This window comes from Sorex fumeus, unplaced genomic scaffold (assembly GCF_029834395.1).
Source record: "Sorex fumeus unplaced genomic scaffold, SorFum_2.1 ptg000005l, whole genome shotgun sequence".
Taxonomy (NCBI): domain Eukaryota; kingdom Metazoa; phylum Chordata; class Mammalia; order Eulipotyphla; family Soricidae; genus Sorex; species Sorex fumeus.
The window spans coordinates 2987748-3008322 of record NW_026606062.1 but is presented as its reverse complement, the minus strand read 5'-3'; positions in this window follow the sequence as shown (position 1 = coordinate 3008322).

Sequence of the window (20575 nt, the reverse complement as noted above, 5' to 3'; positions counted from 1 at the left end):
CTTAATCATTGTATTCTCTCTCTGGCCCTGGAATGGAGTAGTTTTCACACAATGAATTCTCATCAATTTTAGCTAGGAGAAAATATTATAGAATATGCTAGAATTTTCTATTTTCTGATAAGTTTATTACCTTTTGTAAGTTTGGAGAACAGTATACGGCTGTTTTTATTATTGATCCAATGAAGACGGAATCTATGTCTTTCTGAATTTACTAAGTAGACCATCATACACATTTTTGATTTTGTTTTATTTTGGGTCTCTCAAAGGGTCAGAGTCCATTTCTAGGAATACTTAGTCAACCATGTAGAATGCTATAGTGACCCATAGGTGCTGAGGACACACAGGACAACCTCAGTACTGATCAGGCATCTCCAGATTAGAGCCAGCAACACTGGGGATTGAACTTGGTTCCTTGTGCATTCAAGTCATGCACCTCTAACCTCTCAGCTACCTCCTCAGCCTCACATTTCTGCTCCTTTTTAATTAAACACACAAATTAAAAATTTACAGCAAGTGTAAATAGAAGTGACTTGAATAGGGTCACGTAGCTCATTTTGATTTTCTCAGGACATATGTTCTCCATATCAGGAGAACACACATTCAATTGATATGTAGAACCTTTTTGCCTTGGTTTTGAAATCAATGCATACTCAAGTCTCTGTCTAAATATCATATGTATAATATTAAGACAGAGACTCAAATTTGTGGCATATAATAGGAAGGTAGAGATAAAATATATTACTTAAGTTTATGGAGAAGTTATACTTGTATTGATAATCCAGTCATAATTTGCAAGTCATCAAGTAGAATAGTAGTAGGAAGAATATAGGGATAAAGAAAAAGCTTGGAGGTTATTTCCACATTACCAATCCATTGCTATATTCTGTTAATTGTTCTATATTGAGTTTGAAAATTTCCAAAGGACTTCATCTAATTTGGGATAGTTACCTCTTTTTTTTCTCCCTGTCTCAGCTATTTTTCTATATAGCCATTCATCTGTCATCTACTCCACATCTCTCATCTATCTGTAGGCATGTCTCTATATTAAGATTTATGTAGTTATAGATGTAAATTTAACTATAGATATAAGTAAGTAAACATATGCTTACGTTGTTTTATGTGAGAATGACACTTAAACAGAGCATTGCTCTGTATATCTCCAGGCAGCACTTTTCCTAAGATGTACAGGGGATTGAGAGCCCCCTGGAGTTGTGCAATGTGTAATGCTATACATTTATCCTGAATATGTCAAAGCTGTCATCTTCTAAAGGTATAATTAAATCACAAATGTTTTGTTATTCTTTTAAGATCTGTCATTAATGGGTTTGGATATATCATTTTTATTGAATGAGACAGTTTTGCTTGAAAAACTAATTGTATTCAGTTAACCAATCTAATTTGGTTGAAACTGGGCGAATTGACACGATTTATTTAAGAGATTGTTACTTTAGTATAAGCATTTAATATAGATGAAAGATTTAATATAGATGAAAGATTTAATGTAGAGGAAATTCATTCTACTTATTGGCAAGATAAATAGGGAAATAAGGAAGTCTCCAGATAGAACAAAAGCTGAGACAGTTCTCCCGTTGGCATCTACTTTAGTGTCTGGATTTCCTAATATTAGTCATTGTTTGAGTCATGGTTTCTCTCTAGAAGGCATCCTCCAGGACCTTGTTAAAGTTATGATGTGTCCACTCAGTAGTGCAGACCATACTCCATTAGCCATTATTCTTAATCAAACATTACTAGTTGTTGATAAAATACTTATAAAAGAGCTTATATTTCCAGACAGTAAATTCATATTTAACCAACTTCCACCTAAAGATACTTTGCAGCATTCCCAAGGCTTATATACCCTTATTCTAAAAATAGAACAGTAATTATCCAAAAGGGCATATGGGAAGTAGATATGCTTAATCAGGGTGTTTGAGTACATTTAATAGTTATGGTTACAGATTGTGCTACATGGTTTGCACTATTACAGTAGATAAAATCATTATCTGCATTGGAACATATTAATAATGATCTGCATTGGAATATGTTAATAATGGTTATTAGTTTCCTTCTTCCTTCTCCTTACTCCTGCACTAAATAATGTTTTCAGAACGAATTTACATTTCCCATAGTTGAACTTAATGTCTTGAGAATAGAAGCAGTGTTGTCAGATAAGAATAGGAAGTGTAGTTAGTCCTTTGTTGCTTTTGTGCACATAATTTTTTCTGTTTCAGTTCAACATGTTGATATTTGGGGATGAAATTTTTTCTCCATCCTTTTCAACACATTTGGTTGAACTGTCAGCATATACTTGCTCTTCATAAGTGCCCACATCAATGGAAGCTGAACCCTGTGATGAGAGTATTCAGGAGGAGGAGGAATTAAAACTCTAAAATCTTGATCAGAAAGCACAAGTTCTAAACTGTTGAACCACTCATTGAAAGTCAAACATATTTGAGAATAAATTATTGAGATAGACTCAAGTTCAAAAACCACAATTGAATTTTTATTTCCCTTTGCTCCTTCTTGATGCCACTTCATAAGTAATAGGAATGCAAGATTTGAGGTGAAGTTGTTCAGAAGAATGATAAAGTGAGTGTGGAGGACATTGCTTTGAATTATCCAGCATCAATGCATCAAGGTACCTTGACACTATTGACTACTTCAGAGATGGGTAGTGGTAAATCCAGGGACCATGGCAGAACACCTTGGAAGAAATGCTTTATCTTTTTGTGGTGTATTAAACTTGGGAAATATGAGTGCTGAGGAGTTTCCATGGAGTATGAAAATGAGATCAACACAGTGTGGAACAGAGTCAAGATACAGAGAGACTTTTATTTGAATAGATTTATTTCAGCCCCGAGTGAAACCAATGCAACATTGGAGCTTGTACCCTAGAATGTTGCAAGTATGGTCATTATTAACAACAAACTCATAACCAAAAGTATTCTGGTTCCTTCCTTCAGCTGACTCTACATCTTAACCACAAGCAAATGTTGCTGGGTCTTCAACATAGCAATGCTGAATATTATACTGTAAATATTGGTAACTATAATGAACTTTATCATTTTCTTTGGGGGGCTGGGGTTTTCTCAGTATTACTCCTGGCTCTGTATTTCAGAGACCACGCAGTGCTGGGGATTAAATTGAGGTGTTGGCTGCATACAAGGCAGGCACAATAAGCCCTGTATTATCTCTCTGGCCTCTATTTTCTTTTGAAAATTCAATAATGTCAAAGTTTTAAGTTACATCGCAAGAAATACTATCTTTCTGAATTCCTTCAACTAAAACTTTCTAACTCGGAAATTTATATCATTTTTTATGGTAAAGTTATTTAAATACTCACCTCATTATCATACATAATTCTAAGATCCTTTTGAGAAATGACTGGATTTGTTCATAGCACCAGTTAGGGATTTGAAAAAGACTCTAACACCAACCAGTATACATGACTTGAAGTTTCTCAAAGCAAGTGTAAAGTTGTACTATAGCTGTCTAGAGTTTAGAAAGTGAGTCAAAACTCAAGCATAGAAATAAAACAGAGGAAAAATTTATTAATACTGGGAAATTAGTCATATTTGTTCATTCACTTCTCCCTCACTAAAGGGGAAGAAATACATATATACCCTCCATACATGGACTAATTATTGGAGAACACAGGGTTTGTTTAAAATTGTTCAAAAATTTGCGTGAAAATGTGCACATTAACTAAAAGAGTCTGATTTTACAAGTGAATTTTTCTATGTTGTCATCTGTTTTTTTTTTTATCCACTTTGTGCATTAACCTTGAACTACATAACTAATATCCATGTCTTGATACTCAATTATTATTTATTGCTTGAGTATAGCATAGAATTAATATATTCCATTAGTCTTTTGAAACATTTCCTTCTAACTTTGCCTTCTCTTTTGAACTGCTTTTGCTTATCCTTAGAGTAACTCATCAATGTGTGTGTGTGTGTGTGTGTGTGTGTGTGTGTGTGAAACACATGTGTTCAGGTGCACACACAGGAAGAGTGAGGTTAGAAGTGTTGTGGATCTTGGATCCTTGCAAAACTCAACACCATCATAGTTCTGATTCTTTCCTCAGTTCCTTGTGTGACCGCTGATTTGTATTTGTGCTTTCTGTTAGTTTTCAGGAGGAGTATCAGAATCCAAATGTGTGTCCTTAACTGTGAGAATCTGGATGCATTCACTGGCAGGCTGGTTGAGGGCACACCAGGAAATACCTGGGTTTACTGTATTGCCACCGAATTGCTGTGCTCACAGGAACACTGGCTTTGTCTGTATGAAAGGAATAGCCAGACTGTGAAACAGTTTGCTTGTTTTGGCCCCATACTCTTTTGGATCATTCCATAGCTCAATCAATTGTGTAGCAATTGGCTCTCAATTTGCCCACATGTAGTCAGCTGAATCCATATGCACACTTGGGCTCTTACACTCCCACACTCACTTTGCTTGGGCTGAACTTCCATGGTTTGGGTGCTCATCCACACGAGCCCAAATGTGGAACAGAAGCTACAGGGACATCAGCAGAGGCAGGTGAAAGGAAGAGTTAATGAGACCCTTTCAGGAGGCACAATGCCAGAGTTCACACTCTGACTCACTTACCATCACATGACCGAATAGAATACTTGCCCAGTACTTGTGTGCTGCCTTTTCTGTTAACCGGGGAGAAACCCTATCTCTTAGGGTCACTGTGAAAATTGAGAAAGAGAATCTGTGTAAAGATAAATGCTGAGTTTAATGCCTGCGAAAGAGTAACTGTTAGTACTTGCAGACTTCCATCACTGCTATGTCACAACATTCGCCATCATTGTCTCCACTATGTCCAACATCAGATCAACATCATCTTACAAAAGACAACATTCTGATCGGAGGAGGGAGTGTTCAGTTTGAGGCAGGCTGATAAGAGGAGATTCATTGTCAATGAGGAGAATCTCTCAAAGTTGGGGGGTTAGGCAAATGAGGCTATGGCCGGGCCTAGACCTCCGACTATAGTTGCTTCCCTTTGAAGAGGGGCTACTTCAATGTGACTCTTAATGTTGAGGTTAGACATTGGATCATGGGGCTGCAGAGATAGTTCGATTGGTGGACCCCTGGCATTGTACACAGGAGGTTCAGGTTCGATCTCTAGCACCATGTGGTCTCCTGAGCATGGACAGGAGCAATTCCCAAGTTCCACTGGGCATATTCCATTGGGTGTGGCCTACAAAACAGAGCAAAACAAAATTGGCTTATAATCATTGGAAGTTGATAATACTATTTAGGTTACTTAACATGTGTGCAGTAGGTAGGCACTGGCCTTGCATGTGGTCGACTCAAGTTCGATCCCCACATCCCATATGGCTCCCTGAGCCCCACCAGGAGTGATCCCTAATCACAGAGCCAGAAATAAGCCTTGAGCATGGCAGAGTGTGGCCCTCCAAATTTGAAAAAAAAAAATGTGTAACTTTCGAGAATGAGTGGTTTTGCCTTCAAGTGAAAAAGACATGCCAAAAAAACAGTCACAGGGCTTTAAAAAGGCAAGATGGAGAAACAAGTTAACAGGAAGATTATATGTATTATATATAATAATTATGTATCATAGTTCCACGGATGCAGATTTTTTTTCTGATTTTTTGTTTCTCCTTTCTGTTTTAATTTTAGGTATCTTGGTCCTATCTTTATCCATAATTGCCTTCTACTCTGGAAACGGCAATTCTTGGGGAGAGCTGAATTCCCATGTGAGCTATTTGCATGAGTACTTACTATCATCCGAGGGTGGTGGTGTATGCAGCTGTGAGATTTTCTCAGCAGGCAGGATCTGAAAAAATTCTGGGAGCGGGGCTGCTTCTCCTGTTCCAAAGTCTGAAAGTCTGAAATGGCTGGGAAGAATACACTACACGAAGTCCTTTAAATAAGGAACAGACTAGAAACTCTCTTAGTATATCTCTGCTGTCCGATTGGCTGCTCTTTAGTTGTGAGTTGTCTCTTTGCAGGAACTGTAAAGGGCATTGATTTGGGAGGCAAATAGCTACTTATTCCTGGATGCAGTTTATCCACTTTCCATCCTGCAAGGAACAAGGCTGCCTAAGCTTCAAGTTGCTCCAAGGTGAGAATTCTTGACACCGTTCCTCCACATTCCTCAACCCAGACGGTAGGTATCATTATTTTTAATGGAGGAAACATTCTAGTTTCCTCCTGAGAAGGAGGAAGATAAAATAACAAGAGAGAAGGAAAATGTGAGACATGGTGACAAAAACACAGAAATGGCCAAGAGACTGGACGGAGATAGGAGAAGCTGACCCTCATGTTCCACCTTTGAGTTGGAGAGGAAATGATAGGCCGTAAATTCACTCATGGATTGCAATTCTGCTGGGTGTTGTTTCATGCCTTAAAAATAGTTCCCTTTTTCCAGAGCTGAAAATCATTTTGTTTTCCTTTTCTCTAGGTTTCTTTCTTATTCTGGTTGTGTTCCCTTTCCACATGTAATTCTCTCTTTTTGGGGGGCGGGGAGGTGGGTGTGCATACCTCGCAGTGCTCAGATATTTCTAGCTCTGTGCACAGAGATCACTCCTGGTGGGTCTAGGAGAATCCTATTTTTTTCTTTTTAAAGTTTCTCTTACTTTCATTTACATCTCTGTCTCATTTTCTCTTGTTTTCTATCCATGGTGTGTGTACGTATGTGTGTACACATACATATGTGTTTGAATAAAAGTGAAAAGGACAATGTCCTATAAAATTAGGGCTATCACTTGAGCTTGGAAAAAATGTTGTGTTCTCTGAGACACATTTATTTCACCGTGTGCTTTCAGAGACACGTATTTGGGTGTGTGGTATATCTAAACCCCGCAGACGTGTACAAACAGTGGAAAAAAGGGCTCTCTTGTTTTCAAATGGGCTGTGTGGACTCGCTGGGATGGAATGGTGTCTCTTCTATCTTTCAGGGAAATTTCCCTCCATGATTGCACATTGTGGCAGAGCCTACACAATTTTAGTTATTTTACAGGTTGCATGATGAAAGAATGTTGTTTGTTCAAGATCCGATGCGCAGAAGTGCTTATTAGGTGTACCTTGTTAAACCAGTCCCTGACTTAATCACAATGATTGTCTTGTGGTGGAGATTAAATTACAGAGCTTCTGCTATGTTACAGGTAGACCATTGAAGTTTTGCTGAGAAGAAAGGAATTCATCCTGGTGCTCCTGGAAATATTTGATTCCTTCTAGGTAGAGAAGAATTTGAAACATCTGACACGACAGCATTCAGGCATTTGGGGAGAAGAACACCCTTTGCTCTAAGACACATAGGTATTTTGGGATCTAATCTTCAGTCCCATAAGATGAAAACCAAACACAAGCTGACTTGTAATCACTTTTCCTATTCTGGAAAACTTTTAAGAGCTTTTAAAAGAGTTATGATTCTTCTGGATTTGTTTGACTTTTTAAGTCTTCGGCGGAGGACACAGTTGTAATTACTGTGTCTCTCTCTCTGTCTTCTGAGACCAGAAAAGCTTAATGGTTATAGGAGCAGGACGTTTTAATTTTTGTTTAATTTTTTTCAAAGATGGGTTATTACTTTTTTTTTCCTGGAGAGCAAGATGTAACTCAAGACCCTGTCAGAATCTTTTCAAGAGTAATTCCTGTGGAATTTAAGAAATTTACAGAGATCACTTTCATTCTTTGAGATTCTTTGGAAATATAACTGCAAGTTTAGATATTTTTTTCATTTTAAAGGAGGCACATGTCATATTTACTACATTCAGAATGATTATGATGATCCATCCAGTATGATGCAATTTATTAATAATCTCTTTTTAGCAATTGTCCTGCTTGGGCTGGAGCGATAGCACAGCGGGTAGGGCTTCTGCCTTGCACGCAGCCAACATGGCCGACCCGAGTTCGATTCCTCCGCCCCTCTCGGAGAGCCTGGCAAGCTACCGAGAGTATTCGATATGCCAGACACAGTAACAACAAAGTCTCCAATGGAGACGTTACTGCGCCCACTCGAGCAAATCGATGATCAACGGGAGGGCCTTTACTTTACTTTTACTTTACTCTGCAAAGTTCTATTAGATTCTGTTTCATCATTTGAAGCCTGTGCATTTACTGTTATCTGAAAAGCTCTCTGTTAGAGGGCCTTGATCCATAGAACAGTAGGTGCTTGCCTTGCTTGTGGCTGACCAGAATTCTATCCTGACACCATATTTAATCCCCTGAGCCTGCCAGAAGTGATCCCTGAGTGCAGAGCCAGAAGTAAGCCCTGAGCACCGTTGGGTATGCCACCTCCCTCTGCAAAAAAAAAAAAAAAAAGAAAAGCTCTCTGTTAGATATTACAAAAAATAAAAACAAAATGGATGAGGAAATAAATTTGAGATAATATCAAGTTGTTCAAATGTAAGTGAGATCAGGGAAAGAAAGCATCAAAGAGCAAGTTTGATTTGGAAATGGTGCTTTCAGCCCTTTATAATTCCTTGCTTGCCTCAACAGGCTTCCAAAGCTTGTGATTGTTGAAGGCACACATGTCTGATGCTGGACCTTAATTTTTACTTCCCCAGTGTAATGTGAACCTCATAAGTGTGAAATTAAGTTAAATGATGTATGTCCTTTAAGTAGGCAAAAGCATGACCTAATTTCTTTTATTTTCTTGTCGTGCTATTTTTTTCTTTCTAAGAAATATTTGTTCTGTTCCAACCACACAGTTTGAGCTATGGACGACTGTTACTGCACAAATAATTTTATTTTCTTCTTTAGAAAGTGTGACTTTTGGGCTGGAGGGATAGCACAGCAGGTAGGGCGTTTGCCTTATGTGCAGGCGACCTGAGTTCGATTCCCAGCATCCCATATGGTCACCTGAGCATCGCCAGGAGTAATTCCTGAGTGCAGAGCCAGAAGTAACCCCTGAGCATCGCTGATGTGACCCTAAAAGTAAATATATATAACACTTAACTTATCACTTAACTTCCCGTTAGTCGTCGATTTGCTTGAGCGGGCGCCAGTAACGTCTCCATTTGTCCCTGTCGCGTGCTAGTGTAGCCCAATGGCATCTGTTCACTACGGGAACATGAAGGGCCTCAAACTGATCGTTCATGATCTTGATGAAGAAGTCTGACCATCTGGTAGGTGGGCGGCCACGCGGTCTTCTGACATCCCGTGGAATCCAATCAGTAACAGCTCTAGTCCAACGGTCGTCTTTAAATCTCATTACGTGACCAGCCCATCTGATTTTCGACACCTTGGCATATGAGACAGCGTCCCTGATCCTTGATTGTCGACGGATGTCAGAACTCCAGATTCTTTCTCTCATTTGAGTGAAACGTGATATTCCAAGCATAGCTCTTTCTATTCTTCTTTGGGAGACCTGAATAGCGTTCTCATCTTGTTTGCGTAGGGCCCAGGTCTCTGAGGCATATGTTAATGCAGGAAGAACAGTGGAATCAAAGAGATGTGCCCGGAGCCGGAGGTTCTTCGTCCTCATAGTTATTTCTTCCATGCTCTTGAAGGCGTTCCAAGCCGCTCTCTTCCTCCTGCGCAGCTCGGGTGCCAGGTCATTTGTCATGTTGACCTCTCGACCTAGGTACACATAGCTGTTGCATTCGGAGATGGTCATTCCATTGAGAGTGAATGGGGCGTCAGGAACAAGGCTGTTTCTCATAAATATTGTCTTCGTAAGATTCAGCTGTAGTCCTACCTTTCCACACTCACGGTCAAAGTCGGCCAGCATTTGTGCCGCTTGGCTGATGTTTGGTGTTATTAAAACAATGTCATCAGCAAAGCGGAGGTGGTGTAGTTGCCGACCATCTATCTTCACTCCCATTCCTTCCCATTCCAGTCATCGCATGATGTTCTCGAGGGTGGCACTGAAGAGTTTCGGTGAAATGGTATCACCCTGCCACACCCCTCTCTTGACATCAACGATCACTTCTTTGTAGAATGGTGAGATCCTGGTAGTGAATCTGCAATACAGCTCACGGAGGATCCTGATGTATTGGGCTTGAATGCCCTGATTGGCTAGGGCTTCAATGACCGCTTCCGTCTCAACAGAATCAAAGGCTTTCTTTAAATCAATCAACGTTAAACAGAGCGGCATCTTGAACTCCCGAGAAACCTCAATGAGCTTGGTTATCGTGTGGATATGGTCGATGGTGCTGAATCCTTTGCGGAACCTGGCTTGCTCGCATGGTTGTCCTTCATCTAGTGTTCTGCCAGTCCTATTTAGGTTGACTCGAGTGAACAACTTGTAGATGACAGACAATAGGCAGATCGGGCGATAGTTGCCAATGTCATGGATGTCTCCCTTCTTGAACAGTAGTACGGTCCTGCTGGTTTTCTATTGGGACGGAACCTTGCATTCAGACAGGTAGCGTGTGAATAGCCGAGCCAGTGTATTGATGAGTACTGACGGCAGGTTCTTCAGGTGTTCAGGTCTGACCTTGTCTGGGCCGGGTGCTGTTTGTTTCTTTACCGATGAAATGCCATGTCGGATTTCGGAAGGGAGAACGTTGGGAACGACATATCCATCCTGCGGAATTTGGTATGTCGGCAAGTGGACATAGCTATCGAAGAGATTTGAGTAGAAGTCATGGAAGAGCCTGGCAAGCTATCCGCTGTGTATTCGATATGCCAAAACCAGTAACTACAACTGGTCTCATTCACGTGACCCTGAAGGCTTCACCGACATGGCAGCACTGAGAAGGATGAGAAAGGAGAGGCCGACAAAATCTCAAGGCCGACCTAGGCTGCCACAACGAAGGAAGACAAAAATGATCGTCTGTACTTTCAATGCACGTACGCTAGCATCAGATGCATCCATCGAGGACTTGATGGTACAAGCGCGAATGATCAAGTATGACATCATTGGTCTGACCGAGACAAGAAGGCACGAATCTCACCATGCCGTTTTCGACACTGGAGAAGAATTGTTCCTCGGAACATGCGATAAAAGAGGCGTTGGAGGCGTCGGTGTCCTTGTCAACACAAACTTGGCCAAGAGCATTGATTCATTCGAATGCCTAACAACCCGAATCGGACGTTTACATTTGAATAGATGTGGCTCACTGCCTGCAGTTTTTATCTTCGTTGTCTACGCACCAACATCTCATTATGATGAAAGAGAAACCGAGAACTTCTACATGGAGCTAGAGAAGTTCTATAAAGAAGACCACACCTTCTACAAGATCATTGTGGGTGATTTTAATGCCAAGATAGGACCGAGAAGATCAGCTGAAGAACTTCACATCGGAACCCATGGCCTAGAATGGAACGAACAGGGTGAGAGACTGTCTAAGTTCATCATGTCGACCAAGACCATTCATGGTAACTCACAGTTCCAGAAGGCAGAATCTAAACGATGGACATGGGAGTCTCCTGGTGGACGATTCCACAACGAAATAGACCACATCATATTCAATCGACGGTTTTGCCTGACTGATGTCGCTGTTCTCCCAAAATTTCGAATGGGATCGGACCACCGTCTCCTTCGTGCAAAATATATATATATATATATATATATATATATATATATAGGCTGGAGTGATAGCACTGAGGACAGGGCATTTGCCTTGTGCTCAGCCCACCAAGATTCGATTCCTCTGCCCCAGGTTCAATTCCTCCGCCCCTCTCAGAGAGCCCAGTAAGCTACTGAGAGTATCCTGCCCACATGGCATAGCCTGGCAAGCTCCCTGTGGCATATTCAATATGCCAAAAACAGTAACAACCACTCTCACAATGGAGACGTTACTGGTGCCTGCTCAAGCAAATTAATGAACAAGGAAAGGACAGTGCTACAGTGCTACATAAATATTTTAAAAAGTGTGATTTTGACCCATGTCAAATGAACTCTTCCTTCTGAAAACCTTTGTTCCTGTAAGTGATGATTCAAGATGCAAATCAAATACTACCATACTAGCAAGGATAAAATAATGAAAGTAAAATGTCTCAATTCTCAGTACACATCTAGAATTGAGACTAGAAAATGATCAAACAGGGCAATGAGATCTGAGCCCCATCTCACTACGGGCGTAAATGTCACATCTGAACTTCTGCAAGAATCTGTCCTTTTGGAATTCCCTTCTCCTGGCCTTTCAATGCACTGACTTTGCCGTTCTTTGAAGCTGTCCCCAAGTTTCCTGTCTGCTTTCGATTACATGAAAAAGCAGACATTCCCTTTATTGTGTTCCCACAGATTTCCTCATACATCTCTTGTTGGGATCATTGTATAATTATTATGTTTGTGTATATTTTTTTGGGCTACTAATTATTTGGTGGAAGTAATCATACGCTTCATATTCAGATAACTTACACCTGAATCAGGACCTGACTAGCTGCTAATAAAAATTAGACACCTGGAACAAATATTCTGCAGGAAACACAAGTCTGCCATCTGCAATCAGTGGCTTTCACGATCTCTTCATGGTAATGGTCTGTATAGAACTGTATTTTTTTTTTCAGGTTAGAGAGATAGTACAGTGAGTAAGATGCTTGAACTGGTCTAGGTTTGATCCCTGGAAGCATAAATGATCACTGGGGCACTTTTAGAAATGATCCCTGAGCACACAGCCAGGACCAAACACTGAACCCACCTAGGTATGACCATAAAACAATGAACAAAAAATCGCTGTTTTCACCATAAATTGGAATAAAGAAATGTAAACACATCCACCTGCATTGTAGGATATAACATTTGTATTTTAATAATAAACAGGTTAATTTATATGATAATATAATTTATACTGTGACAGAAATGTACTTATTTCAAAATAATCCTGCTGTTTGATCTCTTTAAATACCTTTCTATGTATTTTGTTAGAGATTAGACAGTAAAAATTATCTAATTTATTAGTTTATTTATTTTTTGTACTATCTCTGTGGCTTCTAATTTTTATTTTTTTCTTGAAATCTTTGAATTTTAGTGATCATTACTTGAACTTGGTGGGAACTGCAGAATCTTCAACTCCACTGTAGATGTTCTGAGTTAGAATCTCTAAAGTCTACAACTGGTCAGTGAGGAAGGTTGGTTATACCAGCCCCTGCAGTGCTCTGCGCTCAGGGATGACTCCTGACGGTGCTCAGAAGACTGTATGGGGTGCCAGGGATCCGAATTGCCTCAGCCACACGTAAAGCAAATGCCCTACCTGCTTCATTATTGCTCTAGCCCATTAAAATCTCCATTTTTAACCAGGTGCTTGTGTACAACTGCAAAGCCTAAAAGAACTGATCTAGTTCTTTTACCAAAGTACCTGATGAATGAAACCCTTCCCTTTGGATACTCAGTGAAATGACTTGCCCAGGGTGGCAACCGGAAGCTTAGTGAAACTGTGGCACTCATGATCCCGGTGCCTTTTGGATATCATCTTTTGACTGCCAAGATGCCAGTTAACTCGAGTTATTTGGGGATTGTGTTACTGTCTTTCCACCCCACTGATCTTGTCCTCCATCTTTCTGACTTTAGGAATCTGACTCAGGTAGGAGAGTCGAGCAGTTGGCTCAGAGGATGTACCCGAAGCTCCCTGGGGAAAGTGCCTGGCCATCCGGGAGAGTTGAATTCCCTACTTTCCAATCTTCCTGCCTGCCTTCAGCTTTAATTTATAAAAATCACTGTCAGTGGCCTGGGAGATAACCCGGTGGCCTGAAGCACATGTTTTGCATGCAGGAGAGCCAGGTTCAGTGCTCACACTGTGTGATCCCCTTTGCACTGAGCCCAGAGTGGCCCTTAAACTAAACTAAACAAGAAAAAAGTCACTATCAAGAATCCAGGGGCCAATTGTTTAATTTTTCCTATCAGTATTATTTAGTCGGCAACAAATCATAGAGAAATATATATATATTTATAAGTGTATATACATATATACATATATATATCTCACCATAGCACTTTCCTCCCATTGTTCACCGATTTGCTTGAGTGGACACCAAATAACGTCTCCATTGTGAGACTTGTTACTGTGTTTGGCATATCTAATACGGCACGGGGAGCTTGCCAGGCTTTGCCTTGCAGGTGAGATACTCTTGGTAGCTTGCTGGGCTCTCCAAGAGGGGTGGAGGAATTGAACTCGGGTCGACCACGTTGACCACATGCAAGGCAAACGCCCTACCCACTGTGCTATCGCTCCGGCCCATATATCTTGGAGAGCCCGGCAAGCTACCAAGATTATCCTGCCCCCTCTGACAGAGACTTGCAAGCTCCCTGTGGCATTTTTCAATATGCCAAAACCAGTAACTATAACCCGTCTCATCCCCCTGACCCTGAAAGAGTCTCCAGTTGTTGGGAAAGATGAGTAAGGAGAGGCTGCTAAAATCTCAGGGCTGGGACGAATAGAGACATTACTCGTGCCCACTCCAGTAAATCAACAAACAACAAGATGACAGTGATACAGTGATTTATTTTTTGTTTTATTTGTTTTGCTTTATGGGTCACACTTGGTGATACTCAGGGGTTTCTCTGCCTCTGTACTCAGAAATCACTCCTTGTGGTGCTCAGGGTACCATATGGGATTCTGGGAATCAGATCAGGCTCAGCTACGTGCAAGCCAAATGCCCTATCCGCTGAACTATTGCTCCAGCCCCAATTTATCTAATTTTAAATTTACAGTGTTCTGATGAATGAAATGCCAGAAAGATGATGCATCCTGATACCTGTTTGGTAGCCGGGGCATAGAGTCTATCTCAACTCACATAAGTATTAAGACGATGAAAATTACAATGTTATTCCTAAAATAACTACATAGAAAACTTAGAGTGAAAGTCTTAGGACCTGATTATAGCTCTTGACTCCAAACCCAGTATGAAAAAAAAATATTGGAGAAGTTTGTTCCTGTGATCCAGAAAGTTAACACTACAAATCAACTTGAAAAAACATTAAAGGCTACAACATGGTCATCTTTCCTGGCTACAGTTAGTTACAAGGGGACAATGACTCACCAGGCAATGTTCTTTAGAAAATGTGTTGTTGGAGGCAGATACTACTCTCCAAAAGGAGAGAGAAATAGTCAACCTTTTCTGATTGCCATGATACTATCCATCACAAATATTTTCCCAAGTAGAACTGGAGATAATGGTTCTTTTTAATGACTCAAAGAAAACTCTTTTGGAAGTGAAAACACTTTTGAAGTTTTGTCAAATCTAAGATAATTATAAACATTAAATCTTATTTGTTAAAGTGAAGATTTGGATACCTCTGTAGAGTATAAAACCCAGCATAGCTACTAAATGAAAATTGTTATAAGAATACTATCAACTTCTCAGGAAAGCTTTGTTTGAATCTTTTTAAAAAAAATATGTCCACATAAAGGTGTCATAATTTTAATTTGATTTATTGAATTATTTTGAGACAAAAAGTTACAATTGTTCATGTTTCAGTTTTACAGTGTTTGGACACCCATCCCTTCACCTGTGTTCACTTTCCTTGTTTGAATTTTTTGATTCAGTAAAATTTAACTGTCTAGAGCAGTACTACCCAATATTATAACATTAGACACATCGAGCTCATAAATTAAAATTAATTAAAATAAAATATTTAGTTCTGGAGTCAATACTGGCAACATTTCCAGTGGTCATTATCCATTATTGCAAAAATCTCTATGGGCAGACCTGTTTTCAATAGAGAACATTTTATTTAATTAACATTTGATTTATTTAGTCACTTGTCTGATTATGAAAAGGAAGGGTGGTAGGGAGGTTGAGATGAGACAGTAGAGCCTTGTCCACACTGGGAAAACATTTATTGCCATCTCAACAGAATTCCTTATCTTACAGTCTTCTATTCTAAGTATAACCAAGCCATTCTAGTGATTGATTCTCAGTCTATGCCATCAGTATTTTCCATTGACTTCAAAGTTATCCTGCTAAATCAAAGGTCCATCTAGCCATATTCATATTCATATTCATCTATGTATTCGATGCTCTTAGTCCTTATACAAGTACCTTAGTCCTCTGCTTACACTCTTCCTTGAAGTTCTCTAGAAGATACCGATGTCTATTGGTAAGTTACCTCCAAGAAACTTTGGTGAAAACTCTGATCCATCAAACCAAGACGTCACTCTGGGGTTTTTGTCTTTCAATTTTCTTTTGTCCACTGGGATTTACAATACTGCTAATTATAATTTTTCAGGCATACAATGTTCCAACACCATCAGAAAGTCAGATCAGCGCCCAAGACATGGGAATATGCCCATTATCTCTTTTTAAATATTTTAAAAAATTTTAAAATTTTGTTTTATTTTTATAAAGTTGTTCACAATAATTCATAATATTTGATATTCAAACATCAATCCAACCACCATCTCACCTTCCCACCACCATAAGTGGAAAGTGTATGAAGATTGTTGTATTTCATCCTGGAGCCATTAAATTCTTGTATAAGATATTACAAACATGTATGTTAAACCCAAACAAATGTGTGCTGCTCTTGGTACATCAGTCCAAACAGCTCCTGGCACTATATAATCTCATGAATGGTCAAGATCTAGAGACTCAGAAAGAAAGCTCCCAGAAGAGAGCAACATGGAACGTCCTGACCACATACCAGGCTGTCTTCACAGAAGCAACTCAGAGGGGGGTGGGTTGTTTTTCCCTCCCCACCCTAGCAGAATCCCAGCAGCCAAAAATCTCCAGAACCCAACTGCCGCTATGCTCATGGCCACTCTTCACAGGCCCAGATGCCCATTATTCTTTTGGTAAGCTCAATTCTCTCTCTCAGACTCTAACTCTCAGAGTTTGTTGCCTTACTATGTTTCTTTTTATTTCATATGTGAGAACCTTCATTCTGAATTTATCTGTCTTCTTCCGATTGACTCCATTTAGCATGACACTGTCTGGTTATACCCGCATAATGGCAAATTTCATCTTTTCTTATAACTTATTTCATGTTTCACATATATACCACACTGGCTTTATTCACTCATCTGATCTTGGATAACTTCTTGCTGTGAGTCATGCTACAATGAACACAGGGGTGCAAATGTCTTTGAATAGTATATATAATATATATCATACATACACACATGCATATATATATATACATACTTGAGGTAAATACCAAGAAGTGGATCACATTAAAACTAAATTCTTAATTTTGGGGGTAGCATCTATAACGTTTTCCATAGTCTGAGCCAGATGACATTCTTGCAGACAACGAAAGAGGGTATCTTTTTCTACTATATTTTAAAGTGCAATAGCACGATACTTGGATCTCAATTACAACTGTTTTTTTTTTTAAGTACATTTTCACATGTCTAGCTCTCCTGCTGATTTATAAGCTATTGAAAAATGGGATCCCATATCTGTGTCTCCTTCATCATTTTCTACACAGAACTCCCTTACAAAACAGAACAAAAAAAAGAGTTAAATTTTATTTGGACTGCAGAATAGAAAAATGAATGAACTGGAATGGATTTTGTTTAGAGAAATGGTGCTAAGGGTTTTGTAGGGTTGTAAAAGATGCAGATGTGAGGGAGGACGACTGAGGTTAAGAAAAGGACTGAAACTCTGGCAGTGCTGAAGAGCATAACAGAATTGTGAGGCGTCACTGCAGGCTGCCAATGTTTCATAGGTCACAAAACACCACAAGGCATTCTTCCTGATGGAGATCAACCTCGGGCAGGCAGTGTGAGTCACTCTCTCCCTGAGCTCTTGTGGCAATTAATCCACAGCTCAGTTCTGGTCTGTGCACTTGAGGTGGGCACCTCTTGGTGACAAGGCTACTATCTTACTCTGTCTCCTTTTTCTCAACACGTGGTCTTTCCAGTCCAATTTCGGACCTGGTTCCCCGCATCCAGTAGGAGGCTCTCAGTATTGAGCTTAGATAACCCCAACTGTGAGAGAAGAGAGAGCAAAAGGTCACCTCAGGTAGAATGTAAAACATGTAGGATTGTCAAGTAGTACAAAGAGGAATGTGGAACATGTTGTCAGAGTAATTTTATTTATTTTTCAAACAGCCCAGGTCTCTAGGGCATCTCTACATTTAACCCAGAGATATGTTGGCATGCCTGGAATTCTGAATGCTGTTTGATCAAACGTCACTTCTTTTCTCACCAAAGGACCTGGTTTTGCTAGAGATAAAAGCTCTTTCTTCATCTTAAAAGGGAGTTACGATATTTAAAAAAAAAAAATCCCCCTTTTGACTTTTTCCCTTTCTCTCTCCTTGTGCTGTGGAGGGGGCATTGGGAAACTTGTAGTTGGATTGGTTAGGAATGTGGATGCCTTTCCATCAGTGGGAGGGAAGTTCATCAAAACACACGCGTGGTTAAGGCAGCTTAAAAATAAAGCTAGTTTCTAAAGAAAAAGAAAAAACTTTCATTAAGCGTTCAATAAGCTGCTTTTTTTTTCTTAAGAAATCAGTTGATTTACTTACAAAAAAAAAGGCTGCCAGCAGAGGAAAAGGCAATTTTCTCTTCCAAAAGAATCCTTTGAGTAGAAGGAACACGTAAATTCCAAGAAAAGTTAGTTTGAAAGAACAGTTTATTCTCACTGGTTTCTTCTCATCACATCAGTATTTACTCCCCCCCAATTGGCTTTTATTTATTCATTCTAAACCATCATAGGTGTCTACATGGTTTTCAGGGCATAAAGAACTTTTCTTACCACAAAGACCCTTTGGGGACACTGAGCGGAGACCTCAGCTATCCTTTTAAATCCTCAGGACTCTGAAACTTAATGTCTACAGAGACAAACAGGAGGGCTACTGCAAGAAGGCAGAAGCCCAAGTCGTTAGGATGTAGGCCTCTTACCAAGGAAATCACGGGGCAGTTCCAACATGGCTTGGTTGGCCATCAATCCATAAGATGGAGATAGGGTGTGCCAGCTTCAGACTCTGTAACTTCTATTTACTGAAACTGTAACACATATTCATTGTAAGCTACAATTATCCACAGTTTGGTCTGTTTATGAAACAGTTTTGTGGTTATTTATTAAAAATAAAATTTATGTGTGCTTATTGAAGCTATATTTTGGCAGGCAAAGGAGGCTGGCAGGAACGTCTGAGTCAACAGCCAGCCTCTAGCCACTCTTCATGCCGTCATATAAAAACTTGTCAAATAATATTTAGTTTTTAATCTTCTGTTGCAAACATAAGGTTAGTCATGAAGACGTTCTGGGAGTAGGTCTCCCTGAAATAAGAACCTGGGTGTTTGGATTTCAGTAAGGGTGATAATTAGGTTTCTGGCTTGTTTATGGGGAATCTGGGAATCCTTTTCTTCCACCAACTTCTACTACCTGTTTTTGAGTCCAGATTCCTCATATCTTGAAAGAATTGCTTTATGATGTTTTAAGGCTAAGAGTTATCTATTCATCTGCCAATGCTAAAGTCCCATAGACAAATAGATTAATCCTGTGTAAAGAGAAATGATCTCTCTTGAGGTCTTCCACTATAGATATTTTGAATGCAAATGGTCTATTTATTTCTTCTAAAATATTTTATTTATTTAAATTAGTTTCTGTCTGGAGCAATAGCACAGTGGGTAGGGCCTTTGCCTTGCATGTGGCCTACCCGAGTTTGATTCTTCTGCCCCTCTCAGAGAGCCTGGCAAGCTACCAAGAGTATCTTGCCTGCACAGCAAAGCCTGGCAAGCTACCGTGACGTATTTGATATGCCAAAAACAGTAACAAGGAGTCTCACAATTTGTTGTGAGATATTACTGGTGCCCGCTCAAGCAAATTCATGAACAACGGGAGGACAGTGCAGTGCTAAATTACTTTCCTTCTAAGAAGGAGCCCGGCCCCCCCGCCCGCCCAATTTAAAAATCACACAGGGCCACAGTTGTTAGCTATAAGAATGTATAGTTTATCTTTTTATTTATCTCCTCAAATGTGTTGGAGCGATAGCACAGCAGGTAGGGCATTCACCTTACAAGCGGCCAACATGGCCGACCCGAGTTCGATTCCTCCGCCCCTCTCGGAGAGCCTGGCAAGCTACCGAGAGTATTCGATATGCTAGACACAGTAACAACAAAGTCTCCAATGGAGACGTTACTGGGCCCGCTCGAGCAAATCGACGATCAACGGGAGGGCCTTTACCTTTACCTTTACCTCAAATGTGTTGGGATATCTCAACTCTTCATTTTAAAACATTTTTTGAATTCAGATTTTGTTTATTTTTTCTCTCCAGTTTTATTTTATCAAAGCACGATGGGTAACAAAGTTAATCATAGTTTATCTTAATTAACTCCATGCAATTGTATGTTGGCCAAAATGGCAGAAGTTGGTTGATAGAGAATTTGAATGGAAAGAAAATCATCACTAAGTAAAGGTCTCTGGAATTAAAGAAAAGGGCTACCCTATGGATAGGTAGAATAAAGAATACTTTCTCTTTTGGCTTTGGATCAACTTGTATAAGAATTCACAGGGGGAAGGGAAAGGCTTATTCAAGAAGGAAACCTTTCTTGAAAGGGAGTTTCTGAGATGTGATACACAGAAGTTGAAAAAAAGAAACCCCCATGTACTTCTTGCTATTTCCTCAAATACTTTGGGGATGAGTCATTGCTGGGGTTGTGCTTAAGTTTCCATTAAAATAATTTCTGGTCCTGACTTTATAAGACAGTTAAATATTTTTATATATCATTGTCTTCTTTCTTTGCATACCCATTCTCCACTGGGGTTTAACTTT